This window comes from Musa acuminata, chromosome BXJ1-8, assembly GCF_036884655.1.
Source record: "Musa acuminata AAA Group cultivar baxijiao chromosome BXJ1-8, Cavendish_Baxijiao_AAA, whole genome shotgun sequence".
Lineage (NCBI taxonomy): Eukaryota > Viridiplantae > Streptophyta > Magnoliopsida > Zingiberales > Musaceae > Musa > Musa acuminata.
In genome coordinates, this window is record NC_088334.1 from 38736828 (window position 1) to 38754364 (window position 17537).

A 17537-nucleotide genomic window follows, 5' to 3' on the forward strand; every position below is an offset into this window, starting at 1 on the left:
AATAAATATGTCATTAACATATATATAGCAGGAGAATAATGAAATCATCATCTAAAAATTTCTTCATAAAACATACAATGACCAGACATGGTTCTAGGATGGGTGACCCCCTGGGAAGTCCTCGTGTTGCACTCCTTTTTGCGCCCCGAGCAGCCAAAACCTCTCCCGTCGACCTCCGAGGCGATGGTTTTGGGCCTCGGAATTTGCCGTGACCGCTACGCTGTCAGTCTCGTGGGGCTCGGAGAGAGCTTTCCGGAATGGGGCCGCAATAGCGATTCCGAGTTCGTTCGAGAAAGTCCCGATGGTTTCGGCGCGCGCTTGCCGTGTCCGGTACGCGGTCGGCCTCGTGGGCATCGGAGGGATCCGACAATGGCGATTCCGAGATCGTTCGAGAGGTTTCGGGGCTCCGGTCGTCGATGCGCCGTCCGCGACGTGCACAAAGGCGAGGGACGACGCACACAAAACGAGTGCGATCATACCAGCACTAAAGCACCGGATCCCATCAGAACTCCGAAGTTAAGCGTGCTTGGGTCACCCATGGGAAGTCCTCGTGTTGCACTCCTTTTTGCGCCCCGAGCGGCCAAAACACTTACTTAAAACTCTCTTTTAAGCTTTTCAATTTTTCCAGCATTATGGCCAACAATAAATATGTCATTAACATATATATAGCAGGAGAATAATGAAATCATCATCTAAAAATTTCTTCATAAAACATACAATGACCAGACATGGTTCTAGGATGGGTGACCCCCTGGGAAGTACTCGTGTTGCACTCCTTTTTGGGCCCCGAGCAGCCAAAACCTCTCCCGTCGACCTCCGAGGCGATGGTTTTGGGCCTCGGAATTTGCCGTGACCGCTACACAGTCAGTCTCGTGGGGCTCGGAGAGAGCTTTCCGGAATGGGGCCGCAATAGCGATTCCGAGTTCGTTCGAGAAAGTCCCGATGGTTTCGGTGCGCGCTTGCCGTGTCCGGTACGCGGTCGGCCTCGTGGGCATCGGAGGGATCCGACAATGGCGATTCCAAGATCGTTCGAGAGGTTTCGGGGCTCCGGTCGTCGATGCGCCGTCCGCGACGTGCACAAAGGCGAGGGACGACGCACACAAAACGAGTGCGATCATACCAGCACTAAAGCACCGGATCCCATCAGAACTCCGAAGTTAAGCCTGCTTGGGCGAGAGTAGTACTAGGATGGGTGACCCCCTGGGAAGTCCTCGTGTTGCACTCCTTTTTGCGCCCCGAGCGGCCAAAAGACTTACTTAAAACTCTCTTTTAAGCTTTTCAATTTTTCCAGCATTATGGCCAACAATAAATATGTCATTAACATATATATAGCAGGAGAATAATGAAATCATCATCTAAAAATTTCTTCATAAAACATACAATGTCCAGACATGGTTCTAGGATGGGTGACCCCCTGGGAAGTCCTCGTGTTGCACTCCTTTTTGGGCCCCGAGCAGCCAAAACCTCTCCCGTCGACCTCCGAGGCGATGGTTTTGGGCCTCGGAATTTGCCGTGACCGCTACGCAGTCAGTCTCGTGGGGCTCGGAGAGAGCTTTCCGGAATGGGGCCGCAATAGCGATTCCGAGTTCGTTCGAGAAAGTCCCGATGGTTTCGGCGCGCGCTTGCCGTGTCCGGTACGCGGTCGGCCTCGTGGGCATCGGAGGGATCCGACAATGGCGATTCCAAGATCGTTCGAGAGGTTTCGGGGCTCCGGTCGTCGATGCGCCGTCCGCGACGTGCACAAAGGCGAGGGACGACGCACACAAAACGAGTGCGATCATACCAGCACTAAAGCACCGGATCCCATCAGAACTCCGAAGTTAAGCCTGCTTGGGCGAGAGTAGTACTAGGATGGGTGACCCCCTGGGAAGTCCTCGTGTTGCACTCCTTTTTGCGCCCCGAGCGGCCAAAAGACTTACTTAAAACTCTCTTTTAAGCTTTTCAATTTTTCCAGCATTATGGCCAACAATAAATATGTCATTAACATATATATAGCAGGAGAATAATGAAATCATCATCTAAAAATTTATTCATAAAACATACAATGACCAGACATGGTTCTAGGATGGGTGACCCCCTGGGAAGTCCTCGTGTTGCACTCCTTTTTGCGCCCCGAGCGGCCAAAACCTCTCCCGTCGACCTCCGAGGCGATGGTTTTGGGCCTCGGAATTTGCCGTGAACGCTATGCAGTCAGTCTCGTGGGGCTAGGAGAGAGCTTTCCGGAATGGGGCCGCAATAGCGATTCCGAGTTCGTTCGAGAAAGTCCCGATGGTTTCGGCGCGCGCTTGCCGTGTCCGGTACGCGGTCGGCCTCGTGGGCATCGGAGGGATCCGACAATGGCGATTCCGAGATCGTTCGAGAGGTTTCGGGGCTCCGGTCGTCGATGCGCCGTCCGCGACGTGCACAAAGGCGAGGGACGACGCACACAAAACGAGTGCGATCATACCAGCACTAAAGCACCGGATCCCATCAGAACTCCGAAGTTAAGCGTGCTTGGGTCACCCATGGGAAGTCCTCGTGTTGCACTCCTTTTTGCGCCCCGAGCGGCCAAAACACTTACTTAAAACTCTCTTTTAAGCTTTTCAATTTTTCCAGCATTATGGCCAACAATAAATATGTCATTAACATATATATTGCAGGAGAATAATGAAATCATCATCTAAAAATTTCTTCATAAAACATACAATGACCAGACATGGTTCTAGGATGGGTGACCCCCTGGGAAGTCCTCGTGTTGCACTCCTTTTTGCGCCCCGAGCAGCCAAAACCTCTCCCGTCGACCTCCGAGGCGATGGTTTTGGGCCTTGGAATTTGCCGTGACCGCTACGCAGTCAGTCTCGTGGGGCTCGGAGAGAGCTTTCCGGAATGGGGCCGAAATAGCGATTCCGAGTTCGTTCGAGAAAGTCCCGATGGTTTCGACGCGCGCTTGCCGTGTCCGGTACGCGGTCGGCCTCGTGGGCATCGGAGGGATCCGACAATGGCGATTCCGAGATCGTTCGAGAGGTTTCGTGGCTCCGGTCGTCGATGCGCCGTCCGCGACGTGCACAAAGACGAGGGACGACGCACACAAAACGAGTGCGATCATACCAGCACTAAAGCACCGGATCCCATCAGAACTCCGAAGTCAAGCGTGCTTGGGCGAGAGTAGTACTAGGATGGGTGACCCCTTGGGAAGTCCTCGTGTTGCACTCCTTTTTGCGCCCCGAGCGGCCAAAACACTTACTTAAAACTCTCTTTTAAGCTTTTCAATTTTTCCAGCATTATGGCCAACAACAAATATGTCATTAACATATATATAGCAGGAGAATAATGAAATCATCATCTAAAAATTTCTTCATAAAACATACAATGACCAGACATGGTTCTAGGATGGGTGACCCCCTGGGAAGTCCTCGTGTTGCACTCCTTTTTGCGCCCCGAGCGGCCAAAACCTCTCCCGTCGACCTCCGAGGCGATGGTTTTGGGCCTCGGAATTTGTCGTGATCGCTACGCAGTCAGTCTCGTGGGGCTCGGAGAGAGCTTTCCGGAATGGGGCCGCAATAGCGATTCCGAGTTCGTTCGAGAAAGTCCCGATGGTTTCGGCGCGCGCTTGCCGTGTCCGGTACGCGGTCGGCCTCGTGGGCATCGGAGGGATCCGACAATGGCGATTCCAAGATCGTTCGAGAGGTTTCGGGGCTCCGGTCGTCGATGCGCCGTCCGCGACGTGCACAAAGGCGAGGGACGACGCACACAAAACGAGTGCGATCATACCAGCACTAAAGCACCGGATCCCATCAGAACTCCGAAGTTAAGCCTGCTTGGGCGAGAGTAGTACTAGGATGGGTGACCCCCTGGGAAGTCCTCGTGTTGCACTCCTTTTTGCGCCCCGAGCGGCCAAAAGACTTACTTAAAACTCTCTTTTAAGCTTTTCAATTTTTCCAGCATTATGGCCAACAATAAATATGTCATTAACATATATATAGCAGGAGAATAATGAAATCATCATCTAAAAATTTCTTCATAAAACATACAATGACCAGACATGGTTCTAGGATGGGTGACCCCCTGGGAAGTCCTCGTGTTGCACTCCTTTTTGGGCCCCGAGCAGCCAAAACCTCTCCCGTCGACCTCCGAGGCGATGGTTTTGGGCCTCGGAATTTGCCGTGACCGCTACGCAGTCAGTCTCGTGGGGCTCGGAGAGAGCTTTCCGGAATGGGGCCGCAATAGCGATTCCGAGTTCGTTCGAGAAAGTCCCGATGGTTTCGGCGCGCGCTTGCCGTGTCCGGTACGCGGTCGGCCTCGTGGGCATCGGAGGGATCCGACAATGGCGATTCCAAGATCGTTCGAGAGGTTTCGGGGCTCCGGTCGTCGATGCGCCGTCCGCGACGTGCACAAAGGCGAGGGACGACGCACACAAAACGAGTGCGATCATACCAGCACTAAAGCACCGGATCCCATCAGAACTCCGAAGTTAAGCCTGCTTGGGCGAGAGTAGTACTAGGATGGGTGACCCCCTGGGAAGTCCTCGTGTTGCACTCCTTTTTGCGCCCCGAGCGGCCAAAAGACTTACTTAAAACTCTCTTTTAAGCTTTTCAATTTTTCCAGCATTATGGCCAACAATAAATATGTCATTAACATATATATAGCAGGAGAATAATGAAATCATCATCTAAAAATTTATTCATAAAACATACAATGACCAGACATGGTTCTAGGATGGGTGACCCCCTGGGAAGTCCTCGTGTTGCACTCCTTTTTGCGCCCCGAGCGGCCAAAACCTCTCCCGTCGACCTCCGAGGCGATGGTTTTGGGCCTCGGAATTTGCCGTGAACGCTATGCAGTCAGTCTCGTGGGGCTAGGAGAGAGCTTTCCGGAATGGGGCCGCAATAGCGATTCCGAGTTCGGTCGAGAAAGTCCCGATGGTTTCGGCGCGCGCTTGCCGTGTCCGGTACGCGGTCGGCCTCGTGGGCATCGGAGGGATCCGACAATGGCGATTCCGAGATCGTTCGAGAGGTTTCGGGGCTCCGGTCGTCGATGCGCCGTCCGCGACGTGCACAAAGGCGAGGGACGACGCACACAAAACGAGTGCGATCATACCAGCACTAAAGCACCGGATCCCATCAGAACTCCGAAGTTAAGCGTGCTTGGGTCACCCATGGGAAGTCCTCGTGTTGCACTCCTTTTTGCGCCCCGAGCGGCCAAAACACTTACTTAAAACTCTCTTTTAAGCTTTTCAATTTTTCCAGCATTATGGCCAACAATAAATATGTCATTAACATATATATAGCAGGAGAATAATGAAATCATCATCTAAAAATTTCTTCATAAAACATACAATGACCAGACATGGTTCTAGGATGGGTGACCCCCTGGGAAGTCCTCGTGTTGCACTCCTTTTTGCGCCCCGAGCGACCAAAACCTCTCCCGTCGACCTCCGAGGCGATGGTTTTGGGCCTCGGAATTTGCCGTGACCGCTACGCAGTCAGTCTCGTGGGGCTCGGAGAGAGCTTTCCGGAATGGGGCCGCAATAGCGATTCCGAGTTCGTTCGAGAAAGTCCCGATGGTTTCGGTGCGCGCTTGCCGTGTCCGGTACGCGGTCGGCCTCGTGGGCATCGGAGGGATCCGACAATGGCGATTCCGAGATCGTTCGAGAGGTTTCGTGGCTCCGGTCGTCGATGCGCCGTCCGCGACGTGCACAAAGGCGAGGGACGACGCACACAAAACGAGTGCGATCATACCAGCACTAAAGCACCGGATCCCATCAGAACTCCGAAGTCAAGCGTGCTTGGGCGAGAGTAGTACTAGGATGGGTGACCCCCTGGGAAGTCCTCGTGTTGCACTCCTTTTTGCGCCCCGAGCGGCCAAAAGACTTACTTAAAACTCTCTTTTAAGCTTTTCAATTTTTCCAGCATTATGGCCAACAATAAATATGTCATTAACATATATATAGCAGGAGAATAATGAAATCATCATCTAAAAATTTCTTCATAAAACATACAATGACCAGACAAGGTTCTAGGATGGTTGACCCCCTGGGAAGTCCTCGTGTTGCACTCCTTTTTGCGCCCCGAGCGGCCAAAACCTCTCCCGTCGACCTCCGAGGCGATGGTTTTGGGCCTCGGAATTTGCCGTGACCGCTACGCAGTCAGTCTCGTGGGGCTCGGAGAGAGCTTTCCGGAATGGGGCCGCAATAGCTATTCCGAGTTCGTTCGAGAAAGTCCCGATGGTTTCGGCGCGCGCTTTCTGTGTCCGGTACGCGGTCGGCCTCGTGGGCATCGGAGGGATCCGACAATGGCGATTCCGAGATCGTTCGAGAGGTTTCGGGGCTCCGGTCGTCGATGCGCCGTCCGCGACGTGCACAAAGGCGAGGGACGACGCACACAAAACGAGTGCGATCATACCAGCACTAAAGCACCGGATCCCATCAGAACTCCGAAGTTAAGCCTGCTTGGGCGAGAGTAGTACTAGGATGGGTGACCCCCTGGGAAGTCCTCGTGTTGCACTCCTTTTTGCGCCCCGAGCGGCCAAAAGACTTACTTAAAACTCTCTTTTAAGCTTTTCAATTTTTCCAGCATTATGGCCAACAATAAATATGTCATTAACATATATATAGCAGGAGAATAATGAAATCATCATCTAAAAATTTATTCATAAAACATACAATGACCAGACATGGTTCTAGGATGGGTGACCCCCTGGGAAGTCCTCGTTTTGCACTCCTTTTTGCGCCCCGAGCGGCCAAAACCTCTCCCGTCGACCTCCGAGGCTATGGTTTTGGGCCTCGGAATTTGCCGTGACTGCTATGCAGTCAGTCTCGTGGGGCTCGGAGAGAGCTTTCCGGAATGGGGCCGCAATAGCGATTCCGAGTTCGTTCGAGAAAGTCCCGATGGTTTCGGCGCACGCTTGCCGTGTCCGGTACGCGGTCGGCCTCGTGGGCATCGGAGGGATCCGACAATGGCGATTCCGAGATCGTTCGAGAGGTTTCGGGGCTCCGGTCGTCGATGCGCCGTCCGCGACGTGCACAAAGGCGAGGGACGACGCACACAAAACGAGTGCGATCATACCAGCACTAAAGCACCGGATCCCATCAGAACTCCGAAGTTAAGCGTGCTTGGGTCACCCATGGGAAGTCCTCGTGTTGCACTCCTTTTTGCGCCCCGAGCGGCCAAAACACTTACTTAAAACTCTCTTTTAAGCTTTTCAATTTTTCCAGCATTATGGCCAACAATAAATATGTCATTAACATATATATTGCAGGAGAATAATGAAATCATCATCTAAAAATTTCTTCATAAAACATACAATGACCAGACATGGTTCTAGGATGGGTGACCCCCTGGGAAGTCCTCGTGTTGCACTCCTTTTTGCGCCCCGAGCAGCCAAAACCTCTCCCGTCGACCTCCGAGGCGATAGTTTTGGGCCTCGGAATTTGCCGTGACCGCTACGCAGTCAGTCTCGTGGGGCTCGGAGAGAGCTTTCCGGAATGGGGCCGCAATAGCGATTCCGAGTTCGTTCTAGAAAGTCCCGATGGTTTCGGCGCGCGCTTGCCGTGTCCGGTACGCGGTCGGCCTCGTGGGCATCGGAGGGATCCGACAATGGCGATTCCGAGATCGTTCGAGAGGTTTCGGGGCTCCGGTCGTCGATGCGCCGTCCGCGACGTGCACAAAGGCGAGGGACGACGCACACAAAACGAGTGCGATCATACCAGCACTAAAGCACCGGATCCCATCAGAACTCCGAAGTTAAGCGTGCTTGGGTCACCCATGGGAAGTCCTCGTGTTGCACTCCTTTTTGCGCCCCGAGCGGCCAAAACACTTACTTAAAACTCTCTTTTAAGCTTTTCAATTTTTCCAGCATTATGGCCAACAATAAATATGTCATTAACATATATATAGCAGGAGAATAATGAAATCATCATCTAAAAATTTCTTCATAAAACATACAATGACCAGACATGGTTCTAGGATGGGTGACCCCCTGGGAAGTCCTCGTGTTGCACTCCTTTTTGCGCCCCGAGCGACCAAAACCTCTCCCGTCGACCTCCGAGGCGATGGTTTTGGGCCTCGGAATTTGCCGTGACCGCTACGCAGTCAGTCTCGTGGGGCTCGGAGAGAGCTTTCCGGAATGGGGCCGCAATAGCGATTCCGAGTTCGTTCGAGAAAGTCCCGATGGTTTCGGCGCGCGCTTGCCGTGTCCGGTACGCGGTCGGCCTCGTGGGCATCGGAGGGATCCGACAATGGCGATTCCGAGATCGTTCGAGAGGTTTCGGGGCTCCGGTCGTCGATGCGCCGTCCGCGATGTGCACAAAGGCGAGGGACGACGCACACAAAACGAGTGCGATCATACCAGCACTAAAGCACCGGATCCCATCAGAACTCCGAAGTTAAGCGTGCTTGGGTCACCCATGGGAAGTCCTCGTGTTGCACTCCTTTTTGCGCCCCGAGCGGCCAAAACACTTACTTAAAACTCTCTTTTAAGCTTTTCAATTTTTCCAGCATTATGGCCAACAATAAATATGTCATTAACATATATATAGCAGGAGAATAATGAAATCATCATCTAAAAATTTCTTCATAAAACATACAATGACCAGACATGGTTCTAGGATGGGTGACCCCCTGGGAAGTCCTCGTGTTGCACTCCTTTTTGCGCCCCGAGCGACCAAAACCTCTCCCGTCGACCTCCGAGGCGATGGTTTTGGGCCTCGGAATTTGCCGTGACCGCTACGCAGTCAGTCTCGTGGGGCTCGGAGAGAGCTTTCCGGAATGGGGCCGCAATAGCGATTCCGAGTTCGTTCGAGAAAGTCCCGATGGTTTCGGCGCGCGCTTGCCGTGTCCGGTACGCGGTCGGCCTCGTGGGCATCGGAGGGATCCGACAATGGCGATTCCGAGATCGTTCGAGAGGTTTCGTGGCTCCGGTCGTCGATGCGCCGTCCGCGACGTGCACAAAGGCGAGGGACGACGCACACAAAACGAGTGCGATCATACCAGCACTAAAGCACCGGATCCCATCAGAACTCCGAAGTCAAGCGTGCTTGGGCAAGAGTAGTACTAGGATGGGTGACCCCCTGGGAAGTCCTCGTGTTGCACTCTTTTTTGCGCCCCGAGCGGCCAAAAGACTTACTTAAAACTCTCTTTTAAGCTTTTCAATTTTTCCAGCATTATGGCCAACAATAAATATGTCATTAACATATATATAGCAGGAGAATAATGAAATCATCATCTAAAAATTTCTTCATAAAACATACATTGACCAGACATGGTTCTAGGATGGGTGACCCCCTGGGAAGTCCTCGTGTTGCACTCCTTTTTGCGCCCCGAGCGACCAAAACCTCTCCCGTCGACCTCCGAGGCGATGGTTTTGGGCCTCGGAATTTGCCGTGACCGCTACGCAGTCAGTCTCGTGGGGCTCGGAGAGAGCTTTCCGGAATGGGGCCGCAATAGCGATTCCGAGTTCGTTCGAGAAAGTCCCGATGGTTTCGGCGCGCGCTTGCCGTGTCCGGTACGCGGTCGGCCTCGTGGGCATCGGAGGGATCCGACAATGGCGATTCCGAGATCGTTCGAGAGGTTTCGGGGCTCCGGTCGTCGATGCGCCGTCCGCGACGTGCACATAGGCGAGGGACGACGCACACAAAACTAGTGCGATCATACCAGCACTATATCACCGGATCCCATCAGAACTCTGAAGTTAAGCTTGCTTGGGCGAGAGTAGTACTAGGATGGGTGACCCCCTGGGAAGTCCTCGTGTTGCACTCCTTTTTGCGCCCCGAGCGGCCAAAAGACTTACTTAAAACTCTCTTTTAAGCTTTTCAATTTTTCCAGCATTATGGCCAACAATAAATATGTCATTAACATATATATAGCAGGAGAATAATGAAATCATCATCTAAAAATTTCTTCATAAAACATACAATGACCAGACATGGTTCTAGGATGGGTGACCCCCTGGGAAGTCCTCGTGTTGCACTCCTTTTTGCGCCCCGAGCGGCCAAAACCTCTCTCGTCGACCTCCGAGGCGAGGGTTTTGGGCCTCGGAATTTGCCGTGACCGCTACGCAGTCAGTCTCGTGGGGCTCGGAGAGAGCTTTCCGGAATGGGGCCGCAATAGCGATTCCGAGTTCGTTCGAGAAAGTCCCGATGGTTTCGGCGCGCGCTTGCCGTGTCCGGTACGCGGTCGGCCTCGTGGGCATCGGAGGGATCCGACAATGGCGATTCCGAGATCGTTCGAGAGGTTTCGGGGCTCCGGTCGTCGATGCGCCGTCCGCGACGTGCACAAAGGCGAGGGACGACGCACACAAAACGAGTGCGATCATACCAGCACTAAAGCACCGGATCCCATCAGAACTCCGAAGTTAAGCGTGCTTGGGTCACCCATGGGAAGTCCTCGTGTTGCACTCCTTTTTGCGCCCCGAGCGGCCAAAACACTTACTTAAAACTCTCTTTTAAGCTTTTCAATTTTTCCAGCATTATGGCCAACAATAAATATGTCATTAACATATATATAGCAGGAGAATAATGAAATCATCATCTAAAAATTTCTTCATAAAACATACAATGACCAGACATGGTTCTAGGATGGGTGACCCCCTGGGAAGTCCTCGTGTTGCACTCCTTTTTGCGCCCCGAGCGGCCAAAACCTCTCCCGTCGACCTCCGAGGCGATGGTTTTGGGCCTCGGAATTTGCCGTGACCGCTAAGCAGTCAATCTCGTGGGGCTCGGAGAGAGCTTTCCGGAATGGGGCCGCAATAGCGATTCCGAGTTCGTTCGAGAAAGTCCCGATGGTTTCGGCGCGCGCTTGCCGTGTCCGGTACGCGGTCGGCCTCGTGGGCATCGGAGGGATCCGACAATGGCGATTCCGAGATCGTTCGAGAGGTTTCGGGGCTCCGGTCGTCGATGCGCCGTCCGCGACGTGCACAAAGGCGAGGGACGACGCACACAAAACGAGTGCGATCATACCAGCACTAAAGCACCGGATCCCATCAGAACTCCGAAGTTAAGCGTGCTTGGGTCACCCATGGGAAGTCCTCGTGTTGCACTCCTTTTTGCGCCCCGAGCGGCCAAAACACTTACTTAAAACTCTCTTTTAAGCTTTTCAATTTTTCCAGCATTATGGCCAACAATAAATATGTCATTAACATATATATAGCAGGAGAATAATGAAATCATCATCTAAAAATTTCTTCATAAAACATACAATGACCAGACATGGTTCTAGGATGGGTGACCCCCTGGGAAGTCCTCGTGTTGCACTCCTTTTTGCGCCCCGAGCGGCCAAAACCTCTCCTGTCGACCTCCGAGGCGATGGTTTTGGGCCTCGGAATTTGCCGTGACCGCTAAGCAGTCAATCTCGTGGGGCTCGGAGAGAGCTTACCGGAATGGGGCCGCAATAGCGATTCCGAGTTCGTTTTAGAAAGTCCCGATGGTTTCGGCGCGCGCTTGCCGTGTCCGGTACGCGGTCGGCCTCGTGGGCATCGGAGGGATCCGACAATGGCGATTCCGAGATCGTTCGAGAGGTTTCGGGGCTCCGGTCGTCGATGCGCCGTCCGCGACGTGCACAAAGGCGAGGGACGACGCACACAAAACGAGTGCGATCATACCAGCACTAAAGCACCGGATCCCATCAGAACTCCGAAGTTAAGCGTGCTTGGGCGAGAGTAGTACTAGGATTGGTGACCCCCTAGGAAGTCATCGTGTTGCACTCCTTTTTGCGCCCCGAGCGGCCAAAAGACTTACTTAAAACTCTCTTTTAAGCTTTTCAATTTTTCCAGCATTATGGCCAACAATAAATATGTCATTAACATATATATAGCAGGAGAATAATGAAATAATCATCTAAAAATTTCTTCATAAAACATACAATGACCAGACATGGTTCTAGGATGGGTGACCCCCTGGGAAGTCCTCGTGTTGCACTCCTTTTTGCGCCCCGAGCGGCCAAAACCTCTCCCGTCGACCTCCGAGGCGATGGTTTTGGGCCTCGGAATTTGCCGTGACCGCTACGCAGTCAGTCTCGTGGGGCTCGGAGAGAGCTTTCCGGAATGGGGCCGCAATAGCGATTCCGAGTTCGTTCGAGAAAGTCCCGATGGTTTCGGCGCGCGCTTGCCGTGTCCGGTACGCGGTCGGCCTCGTGGGCATCGGAGGGATCCGACAATGGCGATTCCGAGATCGTTCGAGAGGTTTCGGGGCTCCGGTCGTCGATGCGCCGTCCGCGACGTGCACAAAGGCGAGGGACGACGCACACAAAACGAGTGCGATCATACCAGCACTAAAGCACCGGATCCCATCAGAACTCCGAAGTTAAGCGTGCTTGGGTCACCCATGGGAAGTCCTCGTGTTGCACTCCTTTTTGCGCCCCGAGCGGCCAAAACACTTACTTAAAACTCTCTTTTAAGCTTTTCAATTTTTCCAGCATTATGGCCAACAATAAATATGTCATTAACATATATATAGCAGGAGAATAATGAAATCATCATCTAAAAATTTCTTCATAAAACATACAATGACCAGACATGGTTCTAGGATGGGTGACCCCCTGGGAAGTCCTCGTGTTGCACTCCTTTTTGCGCCCCGAGCGACCAAAACCTCTCCCGTCGACCTCCGAGGCGATGATTTTGGGCCTCGGAATTTGCCGTGACCGCTACGCAGTCAGTCTCGTGGGGCTCGGAGAGAGCTTTCCGGAATGGGGCCGCAATAGCGATTCCAAGTTCGTTCGAGAAAGTCCCGATGGTTTCGGCGCGCGCTTGCCGTGTCCGGTACGCGGTCGGCCTCGTGGGCATCGGAGGGATCCGACAATGGCGATTCCGAGATCGTTCGAGAGGTTTCGGGGCTCCGGTCGTCGATGCGCCGTCCGCGACGTGCACAAAGGCGAGGGACGACGCACACAAAACGAGTGCGATCATACCAGCACTAAAGCACCGGATCCCATCAGAACTCCGAAGTTAAGCGTGCTTGGGTCACCCATGGGAAGTCCTCGTGTTGCACTCCTTTTTGCGCCCCGAGCGGCCAAAACACTTACTTAAAACTCTCTTTTAAGCTTTTCAATTTTTCCAGCATTATGGCCAACAATAAATATGTCATTAACATATATATAGCAGGAGAATAATGAAATCATCATCTAAAAATTTCTTCATAAAACATACAATGACCAGACATGGTTCTAGGATGGGTGACCCCCTGGGAAGTCCTCGTGTTGCACTCCTTTTTGCGCCCCGAGCGGCCAAAACCTCTCCCGTCGACCTCCGAGGCGATGGTTTTGGGCCTCGGAATTTGCCGTGACCGCTACGCAGTCAATCTCGTGGGGCTCGGAGAGAGCTTTCCGGAATGGGGCCGCAATAGCGATTCCGAGTTCGTTCGAGAAAGTCCCGATGGTTTCGGCGCGCGCTTGCCGTGTCCGGTACGCGGTCGGCCTCGTGGGCATCGGAGGGATCCGACAATGGCGATTCCGAGATCGTTCGAGAGGTTTCGGGGCTCCGGTCGTCGATGCGCCGTCCGCGACGTGCACAAAGGCGAGGGACGACGCACACAAAACGAGTGCGATCATACCAGCACTAAAGCACCGGATCCCATCAGAACTCCGAAGTTAAGCGTGCTTGGGCGAGAGTAGTACTAGGATTGGTGACCCCCTAGGAAGTCATCGTGTTGCACTCCTTTTTGCGCCCCGAGCGGCCAAAAGACTTACTTAAAACTCTCTTTTAAGCTTTTCAATTTTTCCAGCATTATGGCCAACAATAAATATGTCATTAACATATATATAGCAGGAGAATAATGAAATAATCATCTAAAAATTTCTTCATAAAACATACAATGACCAGACATGGTTCTAGGATGGGTGACCCCCTGGGAAGTCCTCGTGTTGCACTCCTTTTTGCGCCCCGAGCGGCCAAAACCTCTCCCGTCGACCTCCGAGGCGATGGTTTTGGGCCTCGGAATTTGCCGTGACCGCTACGCAGTCAGTCTCGTGGGGCTCGGAGAGAGCTTTCCGGAATGGGGCCGCAATAGCAATTCCGAGTTCGTTCGAGAAAGTCCCGATGGTTTCGGCGCGCGCTTGCCGTGTCCGGTACGCGGTCGGCCTCGTGGGCATCGGAGGGATCCGACAATGGCGATTCCGAGATCGTTCGAGAGGTTTCGGGGCTCCGGTCGTCGATGCGCCGTCCGCGACGTGCACAAAGGCGAGGGACGACGCACACAAAACGAGTGCGATCATACCAGCACTAAAGCACCGGATCCCATCAGAACTCCGAAGTTAAGCGTGCTTGGGTCACCCATGGGAAGTCCTCGTGTTGCACTCCTTTTTGCGCCCCGAGCGGCCAAAACACTTACTTAAAACTCTCTTTTAAGCTTTTCAATTTTTCCAGCATTATGGCCAACAATAAATATGTCATTAACATATATATAGCAGGAGAATAATGAAATCATCATCTAAAAATTTCTTCATAAAACATACAATGACCAGACATGGTTCTAGGATGGGTGACCCCCTGGGAAGTCCTCGTGTTGCACTCCTTTTTGCGCCCCGAGCGACCAAAACCTCTCCCGTCGACCTCCGAGGCGATGATTTTGGGCCTCGGAATTTGCCGTGACCGCTACGCAGTCAGTCTCGTGGGGCTCGGAGAGAGCTTTCCGGAATGGGGCCGCAATAGCGATTCCAAGTTCGTTCGAGAAAGTCCCGATGGTTTCGGCGCGCGCTTGCCGTGTCCGGTACGCGGTCGGCCTCGTGGGCATCGGAGGGATCCGACAATGGCGATTCCGAGATCGTTCGAGAGGTTTCGGGGCTCCGGTCGTCGATGCGCCGTCCGCGACGTGCACAAAGGCGAGGGACGACGCACACAAAACGAGTGCGATCATACCAGCACTAAAGCACCGGATCCCATCAGAACTCCGAAGTTAAGCGTGCTTGGGTCACCCATGGGAAGTCCTCGTGTTGCACTCCTTTTTGCGCCCCGAGCGGCCAAAACACTTACTTAAAACTCTCTTTTAAGCTTTTCAATTTTTCCAGCATTATGGCCAACAATAAATATGTCATTAACATATATATAGCAGGAGAATAATGAAATCATCATCTAAAAATTTCTTCATAAAACATACAATGACCAGACATGGTTCTAGGATGGGTGACCCCCTGGGAAGTCCTCGTGTTGCACTCCTTTTTGCGCCCCGAGCGGCCAAAACCTCTCCCGTCGACCTCCGAGGCGATGGTTTTGGGCCTCGGAATTTGCCGTGACCGCTACGCAGTCAATCTCGTGGGGCTCGGAGAGAGCTTTCCGGAATGGGGCCGCAATAGCGATTCCGAGTTCGTTCGAGAAAGTCCCGATGGTTTCGGCGCGCGCTTGCCGTGTCCGGTACGCGGTCGGCCTCGTGGGCATCGGAGGGATCCGACAATGGCGATTCCGAGATCGTTCGAGAGGTTTCGGGGCTCCGGTCGTCGATGCGCCGTCCGCGACGTGCACAAAGGCGAGGGACGACGCACACAAAACGAGTGCGATCATACCAGCACTAAAGCACCGGATCCCATCAGAACTCCGAAGTTAAGCGTGCTTGGGCGAGAGTAGTACTAGGATTGGTGACCCCCTAGGAAGTCATCGTGTTGCACTCCTTTTTGCGCCCCGAGCGGCCAAAAGACTTACTTAAAACTCTCTTTTAAGCTTTTCAATTTTTCCAGCATTATGGCCAACAATAAATATGTCATTAACATATATATAGCAGGAGAATAATGAAATAATCATCTAAAAATTTCTTCATAAAACATACAATGACCAGACATGGTTCTAGGATGGGTGACCCCCTGGGAAGTCCTCGTGTTGCACTCCTTTTTGCGCCCCGAGCGGCCAAAACCTCTCCCGTCGACCTCCGAGGCGATGGTTTTGGGCCTCGGAATTTGCCGTGACCGCTACGCAGTCAGTCTCGTGGGGCTCGGAGAGAGCTTTCCGGAATGGGGCCGCAATAGCAATTCCGAGTTCGTTCGAGAAAGTCCCGATGGTTTCGGCGCGCGCTTGCCGTGTCCGGTACGCGGTCGGCCTCGTGGGCATCGGAGGGATCCGACAATGGCGATTCCGAGATCGTTCGAGAGGTTTCGGGGCTCCGGTCGTCGATGCGCCGTCCGCGACGTGCACAAAGGCGAGGGACGACGCACACAAAACGAGTGCGATCATACCAGCACTAAAGCACCGGATCCCATCAGAACTCCGAAGTTAAGCGTGCTTGGGTCACCCATGGGAAGTCCTCGTGTTGCACTCCTTTTTGCGCCCCGAGCGGCCAAAACACTTACTTAAAACTCTCTTTTAAGCTTTTCAATTTTTCCAGCATTATGGCCAACAATAAATATGTCATTAACATATATATAGCAGGAGAATAATGAAATCATCATCTAAAAATTTCTTCATAAAACATACAATGACCAGACATGGTTCTAGGATGGGTGACCCCCTGGGAAGTCCTCGTGTTGCACTCCTTTTTGCGCCCCGAGCGACCAAAACCTCTCCCGTCGACCTCCGAGGCGATGATTTTGGGCCTCGGAATTTGCCGTGACCGCTACGCAGTCAGTCTCGTGGGGCTCGGAGAGAGCTTTCCGGAATGGGGCCGCAATAGCGATTCCGAGTTCGTTCGAGAAAGTCCCGATGGTTTCGGCGCGCGCTTGCCGTGTCCGGTACGCGGTCGGCCTCGTGGGCATCGGAGGGATCCGACAATGGCGATTCCGAGATCGTTCGAGAGGTTTCGGGGCTCCGGTCGTCGATGCGCCGTCCGCGACGTGCACAAAGGCGAGGGACGACGCACACAAAACGAGTGCGATCATACCAGCACTAAAGCACCGGATCCCATCAGAACTCCGAAGTTAAGCGTGCTTGGGTCACCCATGGGAAGTCCTCGTGTTGCACTCCTTTTTGCGCCCCGAGCGGCCAAAACACTTACTTAAAACTCTCTTTTAAGCTTTTCAATTTTTCCAGCATTATGGCCAACAATAAATATGTCATTAACATATATATAGCAGGAGAATAATGAAATCATCATCTAAAAATTTCTTCATAAAACATACAATGACCAGACATGGTTCTAGGATGGGTGACCCCCTGGGAAGTCCTCGTGTTGCACTCCTTTTTGCGCCCCGAGCGGCCAAAACCTCTCCCGTCGACCTCCGAGGCGATGGTTTTGGGCCTCGGAATTTGCCGTGACCGCTAAGCAGTCAATCTCGTGGGGCTCGGAGAGAGCTTTCCGGAATGGGGCCGCAATAGCGATTCCGAGTTCGTTCGAGAAAGTCCCGATGGTTTCGGCGCGCGCTTGCCGTGTCCGGTACGCGGTCGGCCTCGTGGGCATCGGAGGGATCCGACAATGGTGATTCCGAGATCGTTCGAGAGGTTTCGGGGCTCCGGTCGTCGATGCGCCGTCCGCGACGTGCACAAAGGCGAGGGACGACGCACACAAAACGAGTGCGATCATACCAGCACTAAAGCACCGGATCCCATCAGAACTCCGAAGTTAAGCGTGCTTGGGCGAGAGTAGTACTAGGATTGGTGACCCCCTAGGAAGTCATCGTGTTGCACTCCTTTTTGCGCCCCGAGCGGCCAAA

The 17537-nt window shown here is 53.0% G+C and overlaps 13 non-coding genes and 14 pseudogenes across 13 annotated transcripts; all 27 read left to right on the forward strand.

Annotated features, from left to right (window-relative positions):
• Window positions 1-465: 465 nt before the first annotated feature.
• On the forward strand, window positions 466-562 carry LOC135591794 (5S ribosomal RNA; annotated as a pseudogene).
• A 544-nt stretch (window positions 563-1106) lies between these two features.
• LOC135590687 (5S ribosomal RNA) lies at window positions 1107-1225 on the forward strand. Its single transcript, XR_010478094.1, has one exon. It is a non-coding gene; the product is annotated as a 5S ribosomal RNA (ribosomal RNA).
• A 544-nt stretch (window positions 1226-1769) lies between these two features.
• On the forward strand, window positions 1770-1888 carry LOC135590699 (5S ribosomal RNA). The gene has a single exon (XR_010478106.1). It is a non-coding gene; the product is annotated as a 5S ribosomal RNA (ribosomal RNA).
• Window positions 1889-2432: 544 nt separating this feature from the next.
• On the forward strand, window positions 2433-2529 carry LOC135591796 (5S ribosomal RNA; annotated as a pseudogene).
• Window positions 2530-3073: 544 nt separating this feature from the next.
• LOC135589732 (5S ribosomal RNA) lies at window positions 3074-3192 on the forward strand. The gene has a single exon (XR_010477139.1). It is a non-coding gene; the product is annotated as a 5S ribosomal RNA (ribosomal RNA).
• Window positions 3193-3736: 544 nt separating this feature from the next.
• On the forward strand, window positions 3737-3855 carry LOC135590711 (5S ribosomal RNA). Its single transcript, XR_010478118.1, has one exon. It is a non-coding gene; the product is annotated as a 5S ribosomal RNA (ribosomal RNA).
• Window positions 3856-4399: 544 nt separating this feature from the next.
• On the forward strand, window positions 4400-4518 carry LOC135590723 (5S ribosomal RNA). Its single transcript, XR_010478130.1, has one exon. It is a non-coding gene; the product is annotated as a 5S ribosomal RNA (ribosomal RNA).
• A 544-nt stretch (window positions 4519-5062) lies between these two features.
• Window positions 5063-5159, forward strand: LOC135591797 (5S ribosomal RNA; annotated as a pseudogene).
• Window positions 5160-5703: 544 nt separating this feature from the next.
• On the forward strand, window positions 5704-5822 carry LOC135589426 (5S ribosomal RNA). Its single transcript, XR_010476834.1, has one exon. It is a non-coding gene; the product is annotated as a 5S ribosomal RNA (ribosomal RNA).
• A 544-nt stretch (window positions 5823-6366) lies between these two features.
• On the forward strand, window positions 6367-6485 carry LOC135590735 (5S ribosomal RNA). The gene has a single exon (XR_010478142.1). It is a non-coding gene; the product is annotated as a 5S ribosomal RNA (ribosomal RNA).
• A 544-nt stretch (window positions 6486-7029) lies between these two features.
• On the forward strand, window positions 7030-7126 carry LOC135591798 (5S ribosomal RNA; annotated as a pseudogene).
• Window positions 7127-7670: 544 nt separating this feature from the next.
• LOC135591799 (5S ribosomal RNA) lies at window positions 7671-7767 on the forward strand (annotated as a pseudogene).
• Window positions 7768-8311: 544 nt separating this feature from the next.
• LOC135591800 (5S ribosomal RNA) lies at window positions 8312-8408 on the forward strand (annotated as a pseudogene).
• Window positions 8409-8952: 544 nt separating this feature from the next.
• On the forward strand, window positions 8953-9071 carry LOC135592068 (5S ribosomal RNA). The gene has a single exon (XR_010478834.1). It is a non-coding gene; the product is annotated as a 5S ribosomal RNA (ribosomal RNA).
• Window positions 9072-9615: 544 nt separating this feature from the next.
• Window positions 9616-9734, forward strand: LOC135590194 (5S ribosomal RNA). The gene has a single exon (XR_010477601.1). It is a non-coding gene; the product is annotated as a 5S ribosomal RNA (ribosomal RNA).
• A 544-nt stretch (window positions 9735-10278) lies between these two features.
• On the forward strand, window positions 10279-10375 carry LOC135591801 (5S ribosomal RNA; annotated as a pseudogene).
• Window positions 10376-10919: 544 nt separating this feature from the next.
• On the forward strand, window positions 10920-11016 carry LOC135591803 (5S ribosomal RNA; annotated as a pseudogene).
• Window positions 11017-11560: 544 nt separating this feature from the next.
• LOC135590217 (5S ribosomal RNA) lies at window positions 11561-11679 on the forward strand. The gene has a single exon (XR_010477624.1). It is a non-coding gene; the product is annotated as a 5S ribosomal RNA (ribosomal RNA).
• A 544-nt stretch (window positions 11680-12223) lies between these two features.
• Window positions 12224-12320, forward strand: LOC135591804 (5S ribosomal RNA; annotated as a pseudogene).
• Window positions 12321-12864: 544 nt separating this feature from the next.
• On the forward strand, window positions 12865-12961 carry LOC135591805 (5S ribosomal RNA; annotated as a pseudogene).
• A 544-nt stretch (window positions 12962-13505) lies between these two features.
• LOC135590219 (5S ribosomal RNA) lies at window positions 13506-13624 on the forward strand. Its single transcript, XR_010477625.1, has one exon. It is a non-coding gene; the product is annotated as a 5S ribosomal RNA (ribosomal RNA).
• Window positions 13625-14168: 544 nt separating this feature from the next.
• LOC135591807 (5S ribosomal RNA) lies at window positions 14169-14265 on the forward strand (annotated as a pseudogene).
• A 544-nt stretch (window positions 14266-14809) lies between these two features.
• LOC135591808 (5S ribosomal RNA) lies at window positions 14810-14906 on the forward strand (annotated as a pseudogene).
• A 544-nt stretch (window positions 14907-15450) lies between these two features.
• LOC135590220 (5S ribosomal RNA) lies at window positions 15451-15569 on the forward strand. The gene has a single exon (XR_010477626.1). It is a non-coding gene; the product is annotated as a 5S ribosomal RNA (ribosomal RNA).
• A 544-nt stretch (window positions 15570-16113) lies between these two features.
• Window positions 16114-16210, forward strand: LOC135591809 (5S ribosomal RNA; annotated as a pseudogene).
• Window positions 16211-16754: 544 nt separating this feature from the next.
• On the forward strand, window positions 16755-16851 carry LOC135591810 (5S ribosomal RNA; annotated as a pseudogene).
• A 544-nt stretch (window positions 16852-17395) lies between these two features.
• On the forward strand, window positions 17396-17514 carry LOC135590222 (5S ribosomal RNA). Its single transcript, XR_010477628.1, has one exon. It is a non-coding gene; the product is annotated as a 5S ribosomal RNA (ribosomal RNA).
• The last annotated feature ends 23 nt before the right edge of the window (window positions 17515-17537 follow it).